The 19,001-nt window shown below is 39.3% G+C and overlaps 1 long non-coding RNA gene across 1 annotated transcript; it reads right to left on the bottom strand.

The window, feature by feature from the left end:
- Positions 1 to 388: 388 nt before the first annotated feature.
- LOC116592534 lies at positions 389 to 17,526 on the bottom strand. The gene is made up of 3 exons (XR_004286510.1): positions 17,469 to 17,526; positions 1,254 to 1,345; positions 389 to 426 (listed from the first exon to the last, which is right to left on the bottom strand). It is a non-coding gene; the product is annotated as an uncharacterized LOC116592534 (long non-coding RNA).
- Positions 17,527 to 19,001: the final 1,475 nt, after the last annotated feature.

Here is a 19,001-nt window from a genome sequence, read left to right as displayed (position 1 = left end):
TGGAAAGGGAGAGAAAGTAACGTAAACACCATGCCCGATAAAGCACGAGAGGCTGGGTGCGTGGACCACGTGACTCCGCACTGTCCAGGCATGTATACTGTATCCACGTTCCAAAGATCTTCTGCCAACGATTCCTGTTTACTGGGAGCGGAGCAGAGTGGGAACAGAGAGAATCAGGATCGCCTTAAACACCAACCGTCTAGGCCAATGACATACCCTTGAAGTTGGAAGATAAATGTCAAAGGTTGAACTGGTCATCGATTTAGGACTAAACGTATATTTCCTGTGATTAGAATGGACGTACGGGGGTGCCTGAGTGGCTCAGTGATTACGTACCTGCCTTCAGCTCCAGTCACTTGATCCCAGGGTCCTGAGATCGAGCCCTGCACTTCCCCTTGCTTGTGTTCCCTCTCTCACTCTCTCTCTCTCTCTCTGCCAAATAAATAAATAAAATATTTTTTTTAATTTTTAAAAAATAGGATGGACTTATAATTTAAAGGATAACCCCAGCTCATATCGATGAAACATGCAATACAGAAGGGCAGTCTGCCTGTGACCAAGTCAGCTTTGCAGGGAGGATTAAACATTTAGTGGCAGTAAAGAGGACTGTGACTTTTCTTTCTTTGGCCAGAAATAAAGGAGGAAACGAGCAGCTGTATGCTATGAAAAATCATTCAACATGCGTCTATCCCTGGACTTATTTGCGTCTGGTGCTGTGCCAGGCAAAGCAGGATTTGCAGGGCAGACAAGAGCTCTGGCATCAGTGGGGTGGTTGCTCACAGGACAAGGGGACATGGAAGCAATAACCAGAAGTGGGGGGAAAGGCAGTGGCATGGAATAGCGGGCAAGTGTGTAGAGTAAGAGCTCAGACGGCCCTTCTTCAAAATCTGGCTCCACGACCAATGGGACGCCAAAGCCTCTGAACCTGAGCTTCCGCCTTGTAAAAAGGACCAAATGTAATAATACTTGTAAACTGCACACACAGAGGGGCTGGTATGTGGCAGCACTCACACATGTTAGCAATGATTATTTCTTAAGATGTTTTCCTATGTGGTAAGTTTTGTGTTTAGGCTTCTGTTCTATGAATTGTACACTATCCAGGCAAACTGTAGTTTTAATCTCAAGATGATGCATACCTTCTCTAAGAAAGGAATTTGTAGATAATATCATAATCCCTTTGTTTGCTCTCTCAATCCTATTCCAACTACAGCAGGATACAGGATGAAAGACGGTCTAAAATGACGGGTTCTTACCTCCACTCTCCAAGCAGGAAATGTACGTCATGGGCGGAGGAGGACGCCTCCTCTCTTGGCTTGTGCGGGGCTCCCTGTCTCAGGGCCAGATGCTGGGGAAAGCACAATGAGACAATGAACATTGTTTTCTCTTCTTATGTTATTCTTTGAGCTTCCCATTGTTTAAAAGAGCATAAATTCAAGGAACACCAGATGCTGTTGTATTTCAATTAGTAGCAATTATCACTCCTATTCACTGGGAGCTGACTTAACGCCAGGCATGGCTCTTAGCAGCCTTAAACTCACTCTTATGATGAGGTCTATAGGGATGTAAAATTAAGTACTATGGCTGTGGATGGTCTCAGTTCCGCTCTCAACACGTTGATACGGGGAAGGTCTCTCGGCGATCAATGAGGAAGATACCATTGTTATCCCCATTTTGGATGAGTGAGCTGGTAAGTGAGCTGAGGTGAAGTCAGTGTTAGGCTCCCTGTCACCAGTGGAAAAGACCTCAAACCTAGGTTTCCAGTGTGTACAGTCCGACTCTGCAGCAACCACTCTGCTAGCACGGATAATCAAACACTAAGCCTGCCTTACTAAACTGACTTATGTGTCACACTAGAATAAATGGCAGGTCACTTTTGTGACTTTGTGGGTGTGGATGTCTCTGTGTGTGTGTGTTTGTGTGTGTGTGTGTGTGTGTGTGTGTGTGTTACCATATGCACCAGACATCTGATAGCTAACAGGAGGGCCAATGGAATTGGGTCTGGAATATTATTCTGGCTCACAAATTTTACCAAGCTAGCAATGCAGTGAAAAACAAATTTCTAGACTTTATTTTGAAGTAACTCTTCAAGGATGGTTTGACTGTGTATTTGAAGACATTGCAATCTCCTTTTTCATTGCATTAACTTGTCAATTCCAGTAAGTTTTGCTTCTGAGATAGGAGGGCAGGTTAAAATCCATGAAAAGGAAATTAGGCAGGATAGAGACTCTAACCTGGAAACAGAGGCACCCCTGCTAATGCAGTGAAAATTAACTCATCACTGAATATATACGCACAAAGGGACTAGGAGCAGATTGTATACATCTGTACTAGACCGGAAGGACAAAGGCCAGTTTCTCATGAGGCAGGCAAGCAACCATTTGTGAGAGTTGTATTCTTTTATTTCCAGTATTGGCTAAACGCGGTGCTGCATTTTATTTCAGACTATGTCTGAAGACAGGAACTGATTCAATTCTATTGGCCTCCAGAAGCCTCTGATTCTCCTGTTTTTTGTTCCTTTTGGCTCAAAATTATTTGAGGCAAATGCTCCTTTTCACCAGCAAATCTTCATTCCAACCATAACTGATTCTAATCTCATTTCTCATTGATCGTATCTTGTTGGCCCCAAATTCTTATTTATGTGGATGTGTCTAACCTAAAATTCTAGCTCTTTAAATGCCGGCATTATTTTTATAGCATTTCTCATTTCTCAGTGTGCCCCGATCCGGTATCCGCCCTAGTTGCTGGGACGATGCCTATCTTGGTGCATCTCTTTCATGGGTCTCCATGAATAAGAGTGAGGAAGAAAGGATTCTGACAGTGTACTAATAAGTGCTCACAGGACCTAACAAAAGTGGAGAGAAAGTTGAAAAGATTTTTAGGCTTATCCAATTATTAACATAGGACCAAATAATTCACTTTTTATAAAATTAAGTTGTGTGTGTGTGTGTGTGTGTGTGTGTGTGTGTATGTGTGTGTGTGTAAGAGAGGAAATATAACTTAGAACCTAGAATCTTTGCAGCTGGTAAGCAAGCAGACATCTAGACCAAGCAGGGAAGCAGGATTCTGAAAAAGCAGGGGACACAGTAAACGCGGGAGGTTCTGGAAGGCCCCAGCCCCACACCTGCCCCGGGGCTCTTTCGGCCTTCCCTTACAGCTACCAAGATGGCCCCAGGGCTTTACAGACTTATTAAACTGCGTCCTTGATCCTAGAAGAGCAAGCTATGAAGGAAGAAAGGGACACGCCAGATATCTAAGCAGCAGGAAAGCCAGGCTGTCCTTGGGTGTTTGCCAAGCAGTGCGGCCTCCCACAGGGTGGAGGGGGGGCCCGGCTCCGCGAGCCCCTGCGGTTGGAGCACCTGTGGTTTTTGCTCACTGCTGCTTAATTCTTCTTTCTATCACCAAATTCTGACTGTAGGCTGCGTCTGGTGTGAGAGCCAAGCTTTCGCCGGCTCTGAGACGCATTTCCCAGGCTGGTGTTGACACTTAGAAAGATCTGAAAGAGGAATTATAAGGTCCGGTTTGGCCAAAGGCAAGAAATCATGTCTCCCTGGGATGAAAGGAAGTGTTTACTTAGGAAGCTATGCATTTCTTAATGAGTAAGACTTCGTCACTTACTAAAATAAATGTGCTTTAGGATTAAGGAAGAAAAAAATACAAATTATTTCATGTATTCTCAGGCATGGGAACCAACATACTATCTTATATATGGCTGTGTCATTATAGAGTGGTGAAAATGTGGCTTTTTTAAGAAAAAAGAGGGGAAATGGCCAATTTTCTAAGTTCCGTCTTTGTAGTATCCGGTGGCTTTGTATCCTGACTCTCACATGCTGCCGCTATAATAATTAAAGTATCTGACAACACAATAACACTCTTCCAGCTCTTACTAATAAAGGTTTCGGACATCCCAGTATTGCATGAACTGAATCTACAATGAGCCTCTGTGTGGTAGAGTGGACAAGGATTCCCCTCTGGCTTCTGAAGTTCCTCTTGCCTCTGGAGCACCCCAAATACTCCCTTACTGTCAGGGCAATCAGTACACAGATTCCATTAACCAATGTGTTAATATAAATGAAATAGAAGTGGAATAACATAAAACCTTTTAGAATTGCATTAGTTACTAGGGGCTTGGTAGACATAAGCAGATCATTAGCATTTTGGATATTCTAATAGTTGTAATGATTTTAGCTTGCAGTCAGGTCAAGAGACATCTATAGATTTGTGTCCAACACTGTGAATGCAATGATAAAAGGAAGAAATACTATGAAATTATGAGCAAAAGCATCAGTACACATTTAATTTTTTTTAAGATAATATAAAATGTATGCACAGGAGACAGCACTGGGGCTTTTCTCAGCCTGAGTTCTGGGAAAGAAAAAAAAAAAGAGTTGGTAGAATTTGAAACCATAAGTACGCACCTGGAATATGTTTTGAGGAGGTCTATTTATGCTACCCACAAGGACCAGAAACCATCAAACTACCATCAAACTAAGACAAGAACCCAAGAATTATTCCTAGGCCAGTTGCTTGCCTGGAGCTCTTGGCAAAAGTAAATAAAACTCCACCACGAGAGATGCTCACCATGCAGGCCACGAGGGTTTCCATTGCAGAAAGAGCCTCCCTCCACGAGTTGCACAACAGGACGTGAGTGATAGCATGCAAAACCAAAGTCAAGTCTTAAACCCAGTAATTGGAAATAATAAAAATGGAAATTTGAAGAGTATGTTAAAAAGACTGTAACTAAAATGTTTCAAGGGATAAATATAATCAAAATCCTAAAAAAAAAAAAAAGGCACAGTGAAAAAAGATTAAGTGAAACCCACTAGCACTTAAATTAAAAAATACAGCCTTTGAAACTTAATGGAGAGCTCTAAAAGCAGGTATAATACAGTCAAGGAGAGACTCAGAAGAAGGCAGGGAAACGGCGCAGACAGACACCAGGAAATATTAGCAGGAGGACAAGAAAAGGACATGAACCTGCAGGTAACTTAAATTGTTACGGTAACTTAAATGGCAATTTAAACTACCATGAACTGTGGGATGAAATAGTTCAGCATTTGTGTCTGTGGAGTTCTGCAAAACAAGGAGAGAGTGGTCAGAACAAAGGTCAGAGCCACAGAGTTTGTTCACAGAAAGTAAATGACAAAGGAAGAAGATCTTACCCAGAAAGAATTTTTAATCTAAACCTAGATTACTTAACAGAAGAAATCCAAAATAATAATAATAACAAAAATAATAATTTAGAAATTGTAAAATTCTTCTAAATAATTCATTGACCAAAAACACCATCTCAGTAAAAATAAAATAATACTGCAAAACAAGGTAGGCACTGTATAAAAAAAATTCATATGGTAAGCTAAATTTGTATCTGGAGAAAAATAAGTTTCCACTAAATGCATGTATTAGGAAACAAGAATAACAAAATTACTAAGCAAAATTTTTGACAAAAAAGTAAAATTTGCTACCATAAGTAAACCTCGAAATCCAGAATGCTTCACAGAATAAATATGAGAGCATAATAAATGAAGTAGAAAACTGTGTATCAATAGAAAGGGTCAGAAAATGTACTTTAAGGGTCAGAGAATTTACTTACTACAGGGTGTGAAAAAAGATAAACTCTTAAAAGTTTGAAGAATAAAAATAAGGAAAAGGTGTATGTAAATAACAATAGAAGTGAAATTATTGCCTGTAACTCGTATATTTAAAAATGGAAAATGGTGGCCCCTGAGTGGCTCAGTGGGTTAAGCCTCTGCCTTTGGCTCAGGTCATGATCTCAGGGTCCTGGGATAGAGCCCTGCATTGGGCTCTTTCTGCTCAGCAGGAATCCTACTTCCCCCTCTGCCTCTTCCTGCCTCTCTACCTACTTGTGATCTCTCTCTCTCAAATAAATAAAATCTTCTAAAAAAATGAAATATGTATTTTATATGAAGAAGTTATACTGGCAAATTAAAATTTTTACATAAAATGAACTTCAAAAATACATAAATCACAAAAAGGATAAGAGAAGAACTAAAAGATTGAAACAGGCTTTTGAATCCATGTAATTAGATTAGTAGATAAAAATGTATCCCTCAACTCTAGTACCAGAGAGACTTAAGTAATATTTTCCAAATCTTCAAGGAATGTAGTCCCAATTTTATACAAACTCGACAAGTGGGAGAGAACAAAGATAGAAAATCTCCCCAACTCATTAACCAAGGCTAAAATGACCTTGATTTCAAACCAAGAAAGATAGTGCAGTGTAAGGAGAGTTCCAGAACAATCTCACTTTCAAATGTGAATGTAAAATTCTTGCGTTCAATATTAGCATACATGGGGACGCCTGGGTGGCTCAGTGGGTTAAGTCTCTGCCTTCGGCTTAGGTCATGATCTCAGGGTCCTGGAATCGAGTCCCGCATCAGGTTCTCTGCTTAGCAGGGAGCCTGCTTCCCCCCAATTGCCTGCCTCTCTGCCTACATGTGATCTCTGTCTCTGTCAAATAAATAAATAAAATCTTTAAAAAATATATTAGCATACATGGAACACTACGACAAAAATTAATGAGGTACTGTAATGACTAACCTAACGTAATACAAATAAATAAACAAATACATTAGCATACTGAGTCAATAAATTTTTATAAAAGATTTTATTTATTTATTTATTTGCCTATTTACTTTTCAGAGAGAGAGCACAAGCAGGGGTAACTATAAACAGAGGGAGAGGAAGACTCCCCATTGAGCAAGGAGCCCAGTGTGGGGCTTTATCCTAGGACCTTGGGATTAGGACCTGAGCTGAAGGCAGACACGTAACCAACTGAGACGCCAAGCCACCCGGCCAACCAACAATTTTAAAAAGGATCACACAACATGGTCAATTTCAATAATATCGAACTAAATATGAGTTAACAGTAGAAATTCTATCAGTTTAAGTCTCTACTCTCAGAGAATGACCTTAATAAATGGGACAGCAATTCAGAGATACAAGTGAGAGCCCACATTTATCAAACATTTATTTGTTTATTGCAGAGAAGTCTCAGTGACCAGAAATCATATAGACAACTTAGAAGCAATTATCCAATCAGCTGGAAATTTGCAATTTTTGAAATACTATAACTCAGACTTGGCGATGGGGTAAGTGCAAGGCCTGTGACCATGAAAAGGGTTGGGAATCAAGAGCATGGGGGCAAGAAGGAAAACCCCGGATCTGACACTGAACAACCTCACGCTGGGGTAATACCCATAACTTTCTTAGGGAAGTAACCCTATAATACTTTAAGATGATACAAGTCTTTCCCTGCTGGTTTGGTATCTCTATCTACCCTGATTAATTATGGGTTTCATGGAGACAAAGTGAATTAAACTTATAGAATCAGAAATTCTGACAAATATAGAAGAAATGTGTATTTTAAGAATTTAAATTCATCTCTTATCATATTAGAATATATAACAAGATGACATTTTAAATCCAATTTAAGATGATGTGAGTGAAACATTTTTATTATATTATGATTTGAAATCTTGTTACGTTTATAAATGGTATTGAAACAGATAAGAGAAATTAAAAATTGCTGTCTTTATTAGTTTATTAGATCCTTAATATCTACTTGTGAGCTAGGGAATGCAAATTTATCAGGCAATTGAGATGATTAAAAATGAATTTGAATATATTACATTTACAAACATAGTTTGAAATGTTTAAAGGTATTTAATTAATTAAGCTACAAAAATACATTTATCTTATGGTTAAAAATCTGATTTTTTTCAGTAAACCAATGGTTAAGTATTTAAACAAATTTAACACCTAAATTGCCCTTAGTTTGATCCAAAAGCTACCCTTGCAGACAATCTCTGAATCCCTGTTCTCCCAAACAACAGCAAGCCACCTTTCACATCAGCAAGCTCATTAACAGATTTGGAAGACTAAAATATGGTAAAAAAAAAAAAAAATCTTGGATACAGAAAGATTTTATGATTAAGACAAACCTTTGATAAAATTTAACACCTATGCGCTCTTCTGGCAGGTGTTCTAAGGAGTTAAGGGATGGAAGTTTGGAAGAGACCATTTTCCTTAACTCATGGATGGTGCATTCCCAACGTCTGAGCAAACCACACTACTTAATGCTGAAATCTTAGAATTGTTTCTATTACAAATTGAGAACAAGACAAGTCATAAACAAGTCCATTACCAGAGCTTTTTTTTTTAACATTTTCCAGAAGGTCTAGATAATGCAATAACATCCACAAATTAAGTAACAGTTAAAAGATTGGAAAAGAATAGAAAAATCTTACTATTTTACCAAACATATTATTTTCTACTTGAAAAGTTAAAAATAAGCTACAGAATCCTATTAGAACTAATAAGGGAATTTTATCCATTTTGGCAGAGGATAAAATCAATGTGCATTAATTAATAGCATTTGCAAACACTAACACAATTGGAAAAAGTAATTTTTGAAAGCTCTAATCTAATAGCACAAAAGCTGTACATAGAAATACATATAACTGAAAAATTTTATGTTGAATAAAAAATACTGAGAGGTATAAAACAAGATCTAAGTGAATAAAGAGTAAATTCCATACATGTCTGGAGACAACAATTCTTTAAAAATACTCTCTCTCAAGGTAGCTATAATTTCAATATTCATTCTATCAGAATCCTAACAGGTTCTATGATAAACATGTACAAACATACATGTGAAATAGTATTAATATGCCTGTGAAAATATAGAGAAAAATGATTTTAAAAACCTAACATTTGATAGCACTTACTAAGTGCCAGGCACTTTGTTAGGTACTTTAAATATTGTAACTCTTTTAAGCCTACAAAAATCCTCAGGAAGTAATGATGTCATCTGCATTTGGAGGAACGGATTGATTAAGCAACTTGGCCAAGATCAGTCAGTGTGAGGGCAGGGGTCTGAAGTCTTCCGGACACCGCTTCTCTGACGAACAAATAGAAATGCACAGCTGAGGACACTGTAAAGACCACCAGTGGGAGATCCTATCACAATATAGTGTTACCTAGTAAAACACTGTGGAAAAGGAATCCTGTGGGGGGATGGAAAAATAGGCCACTGGAATAGAAAAGCAAATCCTGAAGAGGACTTGTCAGAACACTGGGACTCCACACACAGTAAAGCCTGAGATATATGAACGTGTGCTGGAAGATGAAGAGAGACCATTCACAGCCTGTCCCGGCAGAGCTGGCTCTTCATCACAGATGATGTGCGAGCAGATCCCTACCTCACGACCTAGAGACGCAAAGTCCCGATAACCTGAAGGTCTCAATGCAAACATAAAAACTGCAGTGCTTTTGAAGCAAAAGTAGGAAAATGTCTTTGTTCCACTTGAGGAAGGAGAATTTTTCCCTCAGGTAAATCTTAGAAAGCAACCAGTATGGAGGAAAACAAAAGATTAAGTTGGAGTTTATTAAAATTCAAACCATATCCATGAAAAATAAAATCACCAACTGAATAACATAATGTACACATTAGAAAAAGAGGTCTACAGTCCACATAAAAAAGAAAAGATCATTATACGGGATATATTGAACTCTTACAAATACATAGAAAAAGAAACTATTTTAAAAAGTAGGAAAATAGACAAAAAGAGTCAAGGATAGGAAATGGAATTGCTAATAAGCTTCTAAAAGGTGATTGGTTTCAGTAGCCGTCAGAGAAATATAGAGAAGTCCATGATAGAACACAATTAAGTACCCCAACTACCAGTACAGATGAACGTCTGATCACAACTGGGCACAAATGGAGGAAATAAGACTGCACATTGTCTGAGAGAGTGAGAATTGGTACAATAGCTTCCGATAGCAATTTTGTAATACTGGTAAAGCCAAAATGCATATATTCTAACCCAGCCGTTGTCCAGGTTAATCGTGGACCCTGGAGAATAGACGCCCCCATGTTCGCTAGTTTCCCTGCACAGACCAGGTGTAGCAGGGTTTGAAGGAGAAGAAAAGTAGAAACAACTTAACTGTCGCTTAGCAGGTGAATGCATAATAACACGGTTTCTTCACACAGCGGCCTTTCATACAGCAGCTACAGGGAATGAACTGGATCTGCATTTGCAGAGCGAAATCTCCCAATTACAAAGTACGGAGGAGAAAACAAAGTCACGGAAAGATATAAACAGGATAAAAAATGCAGATACATTAAAAAAAAAAAAACCCACTGCAGTGTTATGGATGCGTAGTTGTGTGCTAGAAGCACAGACACAGAGCTAGGAAGGGTTTCATAAGTAGAATTTCCACGAGCGGTTAATTCGGGGGCAGATGGGGAGGATGTGGGACTTGATAAAGGGTCATGTGAAGGTTTAGCTGTATCTTTTCAGTTTTTTTCTGAAGAAAGATACTAATACATAAAAACACAGAAGGATAGAAGGGAAGAGACAGTATGTGTGACTGAGCAAGAGGGACACAGAGCAAGCTGCTGACTTGTTAATCTCGGAGGAGGATCCATAAGCATATCCGATAACATTTCCTGCATTTTTGGCATGTTTGCAATGTTTTGGTAATTATAAAAACCATGTGAAAGGTCTATAAGTAAGAACAGATTTTCTAGATTATTTTGATCTAAATTTAGCCGAAAATAATAATCGGATCTGATAATGATTGCAAAGATCTTGGAGTATTATGGTAATAGTTTTAACACAGGCAATTGCTGCTGTCATTTCCATGGTATGCCTGGAAAAGCTTTTCTTTCGAAAAATGGGTAAAGAAAGAAATATGAAATCCAGATGTATATAATGCGTACATAATTTAAAACAAGAACTACAGCCTGCAAAAATCATATTTAGGATAACTTATTAAAAATGCTACTGGAGGGGCGCCTGGGTGGTTCAGATGGTTAAGCATCTGCCTTCAGCCCCGGTCATGATCCCAGGGTCCTGGGATCAAGTCCCACATCCGGCTCCCTGCTCAGCAGGGAGCCTGCTTCTCTCTCTCTCCATCTGCTGCTTCCCCTGCTTGCGCTCTCTCGTGCACTCTCTGTGTCAAATAAATAAACAAAATCTTTGAAAAAATAAAATAAAATAAAAATGCTACTGGATTTCACTGAAGAGTACGGAACTTATCTTGATGGAAGGTTCACGGAAACATTCAAAGAAAGCAGCCCCAGAAACGAAGTTTACAGATCTACGTGATGTGTATGCACCCGCAACAGAGAGAACGGGAGAGAAGCCAGGGAGTGAGCGGGAAGAGAGAGACAGAGAATGTGCTAGATTGTATTTTTAAAATCTCTTGTAATGCATCACAGAGTTGGCCATTGGCAAGAAGTACAGATGACCTTCAGGGGCGCCCACAACAATGAGTGACCGTGCATTCCAAGAGGCAGGAGGGCTGGGGCCAAGAGCTACTACTGGAAGACGCGCTTGCAGATGTCGGTGACCAAGAAAGAGGAAGCACAGAGCACATGGGAGCAGGAGCTCTGCCCCCGTCTCTCCCCGCCCCGCAGGGCAGTTATATCTGGGACACCCGAAGAGTGACACGTTTGTAGGTAAGCAAGACAAAAATCGAGAAAGAAGCTTGTTTTCTGGGTCTCGGCCCTCGGTGGCTGTGAGGAGGAAAACCTGTCACCTCAAGCTGGCCCTTGATAGTATGAGGAGCTAGAAGTCACATCACGCAGCTGGCGGAGAGGAAAAATGTACTATTTTTGTAAGATAGACCCCGCTCAGAACTGTGTATGGGATAGGCCTGGAAGAAACGACCACAGATTTTCTCTTGAGAAAAGTACCCCGAAGCTCCATGCAAAGATGCGAAAATTATTTTAATTTCCTGACATAAATGCATAAAGGAAATAAGTTTAGAAGGCATGAAAATATGAACGTAAAATATTCAGCGAAGTTTCAGAGGCCACTAAAATGATGCAGCAGGCTTGGAAAAAAAAATTCCATAAATTTTACAAATTAAAAAAAATCACTGAGATTAAAAACAGAATATAGTAATTGACTTTGAAACCCAGTAAATGCGTAAATCTTAACAAATGTAGTGTGCTGGTAAATATACCAGGGATGGGGGAAGAATTTTATGAAGTTATACCATAAAAAGGGAAAAGGAGCAGTTATAAAAAAGGAAATGGGCAGAAACATGGATTATAGACTGAGAGCAGGTACCCAAGGACCTTGGGACCTTGGAAGGAGAACCGGAATCAAGGGAGAAGGCGAGATTCAGACGCAGCAGCGGAAGTTCTTTCAGAAATACAAATCCAGCGAGCCCACCGAACACCCCATCTGCAAATCTCGTGGGCAAGCCGTACAGCGGCAAAGCCAGTGAGGTATTTAACGTTGCAGAATAACATAAAAGATAGGCTCCCCACAGAGGCTTGGCAAGTAAACAAACAGAAACAGCCAATGCCAGAATTCAGTGGAATGGTCTCTTCAAAATGCTGAAAAAAAAAAAATCACTGCTGACCTGAAGTTTCATATTCAGTAAACTCGAGAATGAAGACAAAATAAATACATTTTCTATCAGAGAAAAACTGAGAGTTTATCACCAACAAATTTGCATTGATAGATAACATTTGAAGAATGTCTTTCAGAAAAAAAGCAGTGATTCCAGGGGGACCATGTGGACTCAGGAGGTGTGGAGAGAAGAGAAGTATGTGTGTGTGAAGCAGTCAAGTAATGCCTGATTTGTGACACCAGAATAAGACCAAACTGTATCCAACTATACGGGAGTTGCAAAGGCTGACCCAGTTAAAGTACTTAGGATTCTTGGTTTATCCGAGAGTGTAGTATGAACGGTGCTTACATCTCGATTTCATTAAGTGAAATGTGCATGTTAAAATTTCCGGGGCAACCTTAAACAAATAGAAAATGAGTTTATAACTTTTTAAAGGGTAGAATAAAAATGGGGACGTGCCAGTTCCTCAGTTAATGCAAACAACGCTGCCTGAAGAAAAGAAAAGCACAGAAGCAGCAGAGATGAGATGTTGGGAGTGAATCTAAATATACAGTAAACACCATAAACGGGAAAGAACTGAATCATCTGGTTAAAAACAAAGATTGTCAGGCTCGATTAAAAATATCTAGCCATATGCTCTTTACAAAAGACACACCTAAAATAAATGTGAAAAGTTTGCACCATGCAAAACATCGAAATCAACCCAGTTAGGAATTAATAAAAAATATAAGTCAGCAAACACACCAATTTTAAAAATCCTTAATCCAGTATTTGATATTTAAAATCCTGCTGACAAAACACTATCTCAGGAAGAAATGAAAGTATTGATAATCCTGCATCATTAAAGAAATTAACTCAGCAATTCACGATATTTCCACCAAGAAAACAATCTCAGTGAGTTTTGTAAAATCTACCAAACATACAGAAAACAAAACCCTTCTTACAGAAATATTTCTAGCAAATATAAAAAGGAGAAATAGTCTTATTTATGAGACAAATGATGCCTTACTATCACAACCAGAGTATCGCAAAGGAAGCACCAAAACCGGTGTCCCATCTCACAAGTGCATCAAAAAAATGTACTATCATCCCAGCAAACTTTTCAGTGTAAGGAAAATAATTAAGGTAATTTACTATGTCAACAAATGGACAAAAATAAGCCAAACGATCATTTATTAATGCAGAAAAAGCAGGTGATGATACTGAACAATTGTTCATGATAAAAATGTGAGTGAACTGAGAATAGATAACAGCTTCTTTTATCCAATAAACATTATATGCAAAAAAAACCCCAAAAGGGTAATAATTTTCATGTTTCATAGTGAAATACAACTATTCCCTTTACTCTCAGGTAATCTGTGCACAAGGCAAGGCTGTCTGCTTTTCTCTTCACCTTTGTCTTGATATCTTAGCCACTGCAGTATGATTAGGGAAAAAATGTAAAAAGAATTAAAAAGGAAAACACACATATGCCATTATTTAGGAATGACATGATTGCTTTAGCCCAAAACATAAATATATAACTGGAATTAATTAGATGCACTGGTGATGCTTTAAGATGTGCAAATAAAAATGGAAGTTGTCCGCAAAAAACAAAACAGGATGAAATGTTTAATGATACATTGTTAAGAAAGTTCTACATATAGAAGATATCTAAAAGTGAATTATTTTAAAAGATATGTGAAATAATTATGGAGAAAGTTATGAAATTGCTTCTAACGCCAAAAAAAGTCCTTGAAAACATCTAATACATAGAGCTCTGTCATGATTTTACATAATTAGAATCCCCCAAAAATTTGCACAATCTCCAAATTGTTCTATAGAGTCGATGTAATTTCACCATAATCCTAGACATTGCTTCACGAAGGGTACATTCTGTCTGTCAACTTTTATGGAAAAATGAAGAGCCAAAAATATTACTCAGTCCATTTCCGAAGAAATCGATTGAGGTGGGGGTGGAGTTCTCTGTTTATGAAGCACCAAGATTTGATAGAAAGCTGTCATGATTAAGATTCTTGAATAGAAAGACACACCATGAAAAGAATAAAGAGTCCAGAAATAGACCAGGCCACAGAGAGAGCTGGGCCAGGTGGTTTGCAGATCCCTGGGAAAAAACCTGAGCTGTTCAATAGCACACTTCTCTGAATTTGGAAAACATTAGATCTCTATTTTACACCGTGCCCCCAAAAATCAATTTTAATGTACTAAAAGACATGACCATGAAAAATAAGTTTTTAAATCTTTAGAAAAAATACGGGAAAAGGTGGAAATAACTTAATAGAAACCATGTAAGAGACTGAAAGGAATTTTAGAGAAAAAATACATATATACAAAACCAATGGACATCTTGCAAAGAAGCTCGGGCTCATCAATCACCAGTGAAATGCAGATACAATCCCAGTGAAATATAATATTACAACCACTAGTTTGGGAATTTAAAAAAAATCTGACAATATCAAGTCTTGCTCACTGGCGGGAGTATAAATTTGCAGAGCTACTTTAGGAAATGATTTTGGATTTCCTGTTGAATCTAGACTGTGCTTAAAGAAATGAGGTTTATGGTTCTTTTCTGTTTCGTAAGAATAACTTGCACATATGGGCTAAAAGGCATTCAGGTTTTGTGTAACCAGAAAAAAATTGAAAACACCTAAACAATGCACTGACAGGAAAAATAAACAAATTACATTATCGTTCTGCAGTGGACCATTATCTATGAATGAACTAACCCCACACATCCATGAGAGTGACTTCCCCCAATGCAATGTGAGATTTTAAAAAAGCAAGTTACAAAAGGAAAAATACTGCAGGATTTCATTTTTTTATATTTAAAATATAGTCAAGGCTAATTATATATTATGTGGGGATATGTGTGGAGTAAACCTTTAATATGAACCAAAGTAATGATACACACAGACTTTAGGATCCATCAAGAGGGTGTTTAGAGATGCCATTGGGGCCTTCACTAACCTTGGTGAGATTGTTTCTGAGGCTTGGCGGTGAGGTATGCCTTAAACCATACCTTCATTATGTGTACTTTCCATTTTGGTATGTTTGAAATGTATGGCATATTTCAGAATTAATAAACTATAATAAATAAATATGTCTGGAAACCTTTTTGGTATAAAAATATTGCAAACCATCATTTGAGAATGTTATCCATGGGCTTGTAAAAATACGTATTAAGCCGATTTTGAAATGTGGGCTAACTGAAAGGAGTGTCTTGATGCGTTCAATCTGGAATTGAAAAGCAAACTGAAGAGTATCATATCGGGTATATTATATATCAAAAAGCAGCATGCAGTGAAAAGTATAATACTTATCGATTAGATACGTCTTTTGTATCTCAAAAAGTGACACTATTAAAAAATACAGCCCACCTCTCCTAACTCCTGCTGGACAACCAGGGAATCAAGTCTAGACCTTGTCGGGATGACCTCCTGTAACTTGGAGCTGCACAGACAGAAGGCTTTCTATAGGGGCGGGGAGTTGTAAGGCTAGCATTGTATGAAATCAGGCCAGAGCAGGTCCCTGAGGGATCGCCTCCTCTGCTCCCACCGGTCAGAGTGCGAAGTGGGCCAGACACCGGTGCGGTCCAGTGCTGGTCAATGCTTCTACCCCAGAAATGGCCTATGAGGCAGGTACATGGAAGGTGATGGGGAACTTAAAATTCAGCATCATCCCCTCCCCGGGAGGGGCCAGAGGCTCTTGAAGCTCTGTATTTGGTGCTGAGTCAATCTTCTAATATCCTTTGAGGGTGATAACTCTGGGCATTTCTTTCTTTTTTTTTTTTTTTTTTAAGATTTTACTTATTTATTCGTTTGTTTGTTTGAGCAGGGGGAGGGCCAAGGGGCTAAGGGAGAGGGACAAGCCAACTCCAGTGTAGAGCTCCACAGGGACCCCGAGATCGTGAACTGAGCCAAAATCAAGAGTCAAATGCTGCACCTGCTGGGCCACCAGGGGCCCCTCAGGCCATTTCTAAACAACAGAGATGAAATTGAGTGACACCAGGACACTGAAAATGGCACAATGCTGCAAAGCTACACAACAGTGCATGCCAAATATGGCAAAACTTGGAAATTCATCTTTAGCCAACAACAAATAGGCTTTGCTCATTCCGACACTGTGTTAACATTTTGTTGCCCCAGAGGGGAAGAAGTGTTACAGTACCTCGCGGTTCTGTGCACTCAGGACTCGGTAAGAGAGAGCGGCATGAGGGACTCTCCAGCCTTTGCTGGAAGTGCTTCCCAGGCCGCCGAAGCTCTCTGTCGCCCGCAGCTTGCAAGGCTGGCCCTGCTCTATGCAACTTCCAAAGGCCCCAGAGCTGAACGTACTTTATCAGTCCACAACATCACAGATGACGTCACACAATAATGTAATAATGTAACTACGTATTAATTTTGATGATGATGGTGCAAAGAAAGGAAATCATTTTGGTCAAACTTAATTTGCATGTGTGTTTAACCGGCAGCAGGTGCCCTAAGAAGCCACGATCACTAGGCAGCGTGAAGACTGGATGTCATTGGAGGAAAACGGACTTTTGGGACTCTGCTGCCTGGGCTATTCAGACTCGCAGAGTCTTCTGAAAACAGAACAAACTGGAAGCACTTTTAGGTATGGGATGCGATGCAAGCTGGATAAAACTGTTAATAAGGAAAGAAAATTGCCTTCACAAATACTTTGAAGTAGTGGACCCATTTAATCTCTTAACAAGTCTGTAAGGAATATTTGACAGCAGGGAAGGTTCGCGATCAGTGGATTAAAAAAACACCATTTCATGTACTGTTATTTAACTCTAGAAAGGACATTTTTATGTCATTTGTGCTAATTTTAAAATAAACCTTAATTTTAGGGCACTTTTAGGTTCACAGCAGCATTGAAGGAAAGGGACAGGGATTTCCCAGGTAGCCCTCTGCCCCACCCACACCCAGCCTCTATCAACATCCCCAGCACATGGCACCTTTGTTATACCCACGAATCTGCAGTGAAACACCGCTAACACTCAAAATCCATAATTGTCATTAGGGTCCACTCTTGGTGTTGTGCTTTCCATCCACAAGTGTGTGATGACACGCACCCACCACTGTAGTATCACACAGAATAACTTCATTGCCCTAAGATCCTCTGTGCTCTGAGAACTCATCTACTCTACTCATCGTCCCACACCCGGCAACCACTGATCTCTTTACCGTCTCCATGGTTTTGCCTTTTCCAAAATGCCATACCGCTGGATCATACATGTATGGGCTTTTCAGACCGGCTGCTTCCTCCTGGTGATATGCGTTTAAGATTCCTCTCTGTCTCTTCATGGCTTGGGAGTGCATTTCTTATTAGTGCTGAGTAATACTCCATTGTCCGGATGGACCACAGTCTCTTTTCGGTTTTGTTTGTTTGTTTTTAACATTCACCTAGTGAAGGACATGCCTCTGAGTAAGTTCACAGTTTCACAAGAAACAGTCAGACCGTCTTCCAAAGTCGCTGCCCCATTTTGCTCCCCGCCTCCGGAAGTGAGTGGGGGGTGCCTCATCTCCCCTTCCTCACCAGTGTTTGGTGCAGTTGGTGATCTGGTTTTCTGCCATTCTCACCTCGGCGTAGTGGTATCACATTCTTGTTTTATTTTGTAATTTCTTAATGACATGTGATGCTAAGCATCTTTTCATGAGTTTGTTTCCCATCTATCTTCTTTGAAAGGTGAGTAACTTACACTATTTTTTCAACCTCCATGTGATGCTAAAATATCCATGTTCCTTTCTACCCGCAATAATTCTTTACCATTTCACTGAAAATAGATATAAACTATTCTAAAAACACTTCACCAGTCTTGCACGTTGATAAAGCATGTACTAGAATCACAAAATTAGTTATAACATTTAAAACATTTGTAACATTTAAATGCTTAATTTAAAACATTTACAGCTCACACTTAGACACTGAAGACATTCCTGTGAGAGTAAACATCTTCGCACTGTGATCAGTTCTTCATTTGGGCTTGTCACACTCATGGCAACAACCATGAAATGCAGAATAGAATCAACACCCCGTTGACCATTCAAGAAAGTGGTTACATACTGTAGTAAGACCAAATTTGAATGAAAGACCAAATTCTGTTTTTAAAAATGTACACCGCTCTTCATCCAAACATTGTAACCCATTACTGTGATCAAGTTCAAACATTTTAGAAACATCAACTTAAAAATCTGAGGAAATGAAGACTTCACTGGAAAAAGCAACAGAGCCAAAATTATCACAATATTTTAAAAAACCACTGATGGGGAGTTTTACACCAACTGCTGCATAGAGCACATGGACTATGATACAATAAGTCAGAAGTGGTTCTGTACATGTTTTAAAAAAAAAAAGATTTTATTTATTTATTTGACAAGTAGGCAGAGAGCCAGGCGGGGTGAGGGTTGGGGGCTGGGGGAAGCAGGCTCCCCACTGAGCAGACAGCCTGATGTGGGGCTTGATCCCAGGACCCTGAGATCATGACCTGAGCTGAAGGCAGAAGCTTTAGTCCACTGAGCCACCCAGGCGCCCCCTGTGCATTGTTTTGAGACAGATATAATAATGCTTACACAACCCTTATAGAAACCACCTGGTACTGGAATTTTCAT

This window comes from Mustela erminea, chromosome 6, assembly GCF_009829155.1.
Source record: "Mustela erminea isolate mMusErm1 chromosome 6, mMusErm1.Pri, whole genome shotgun sequence".
NCBI lineage: Eukaryota > Metazoa > Chordata > Mammalia > Carnivora > Mustelidae > Mustela > Mustela erminea.
This window is presented reverse-complemented; position numbering and strand designations above follow the sequence as displayed.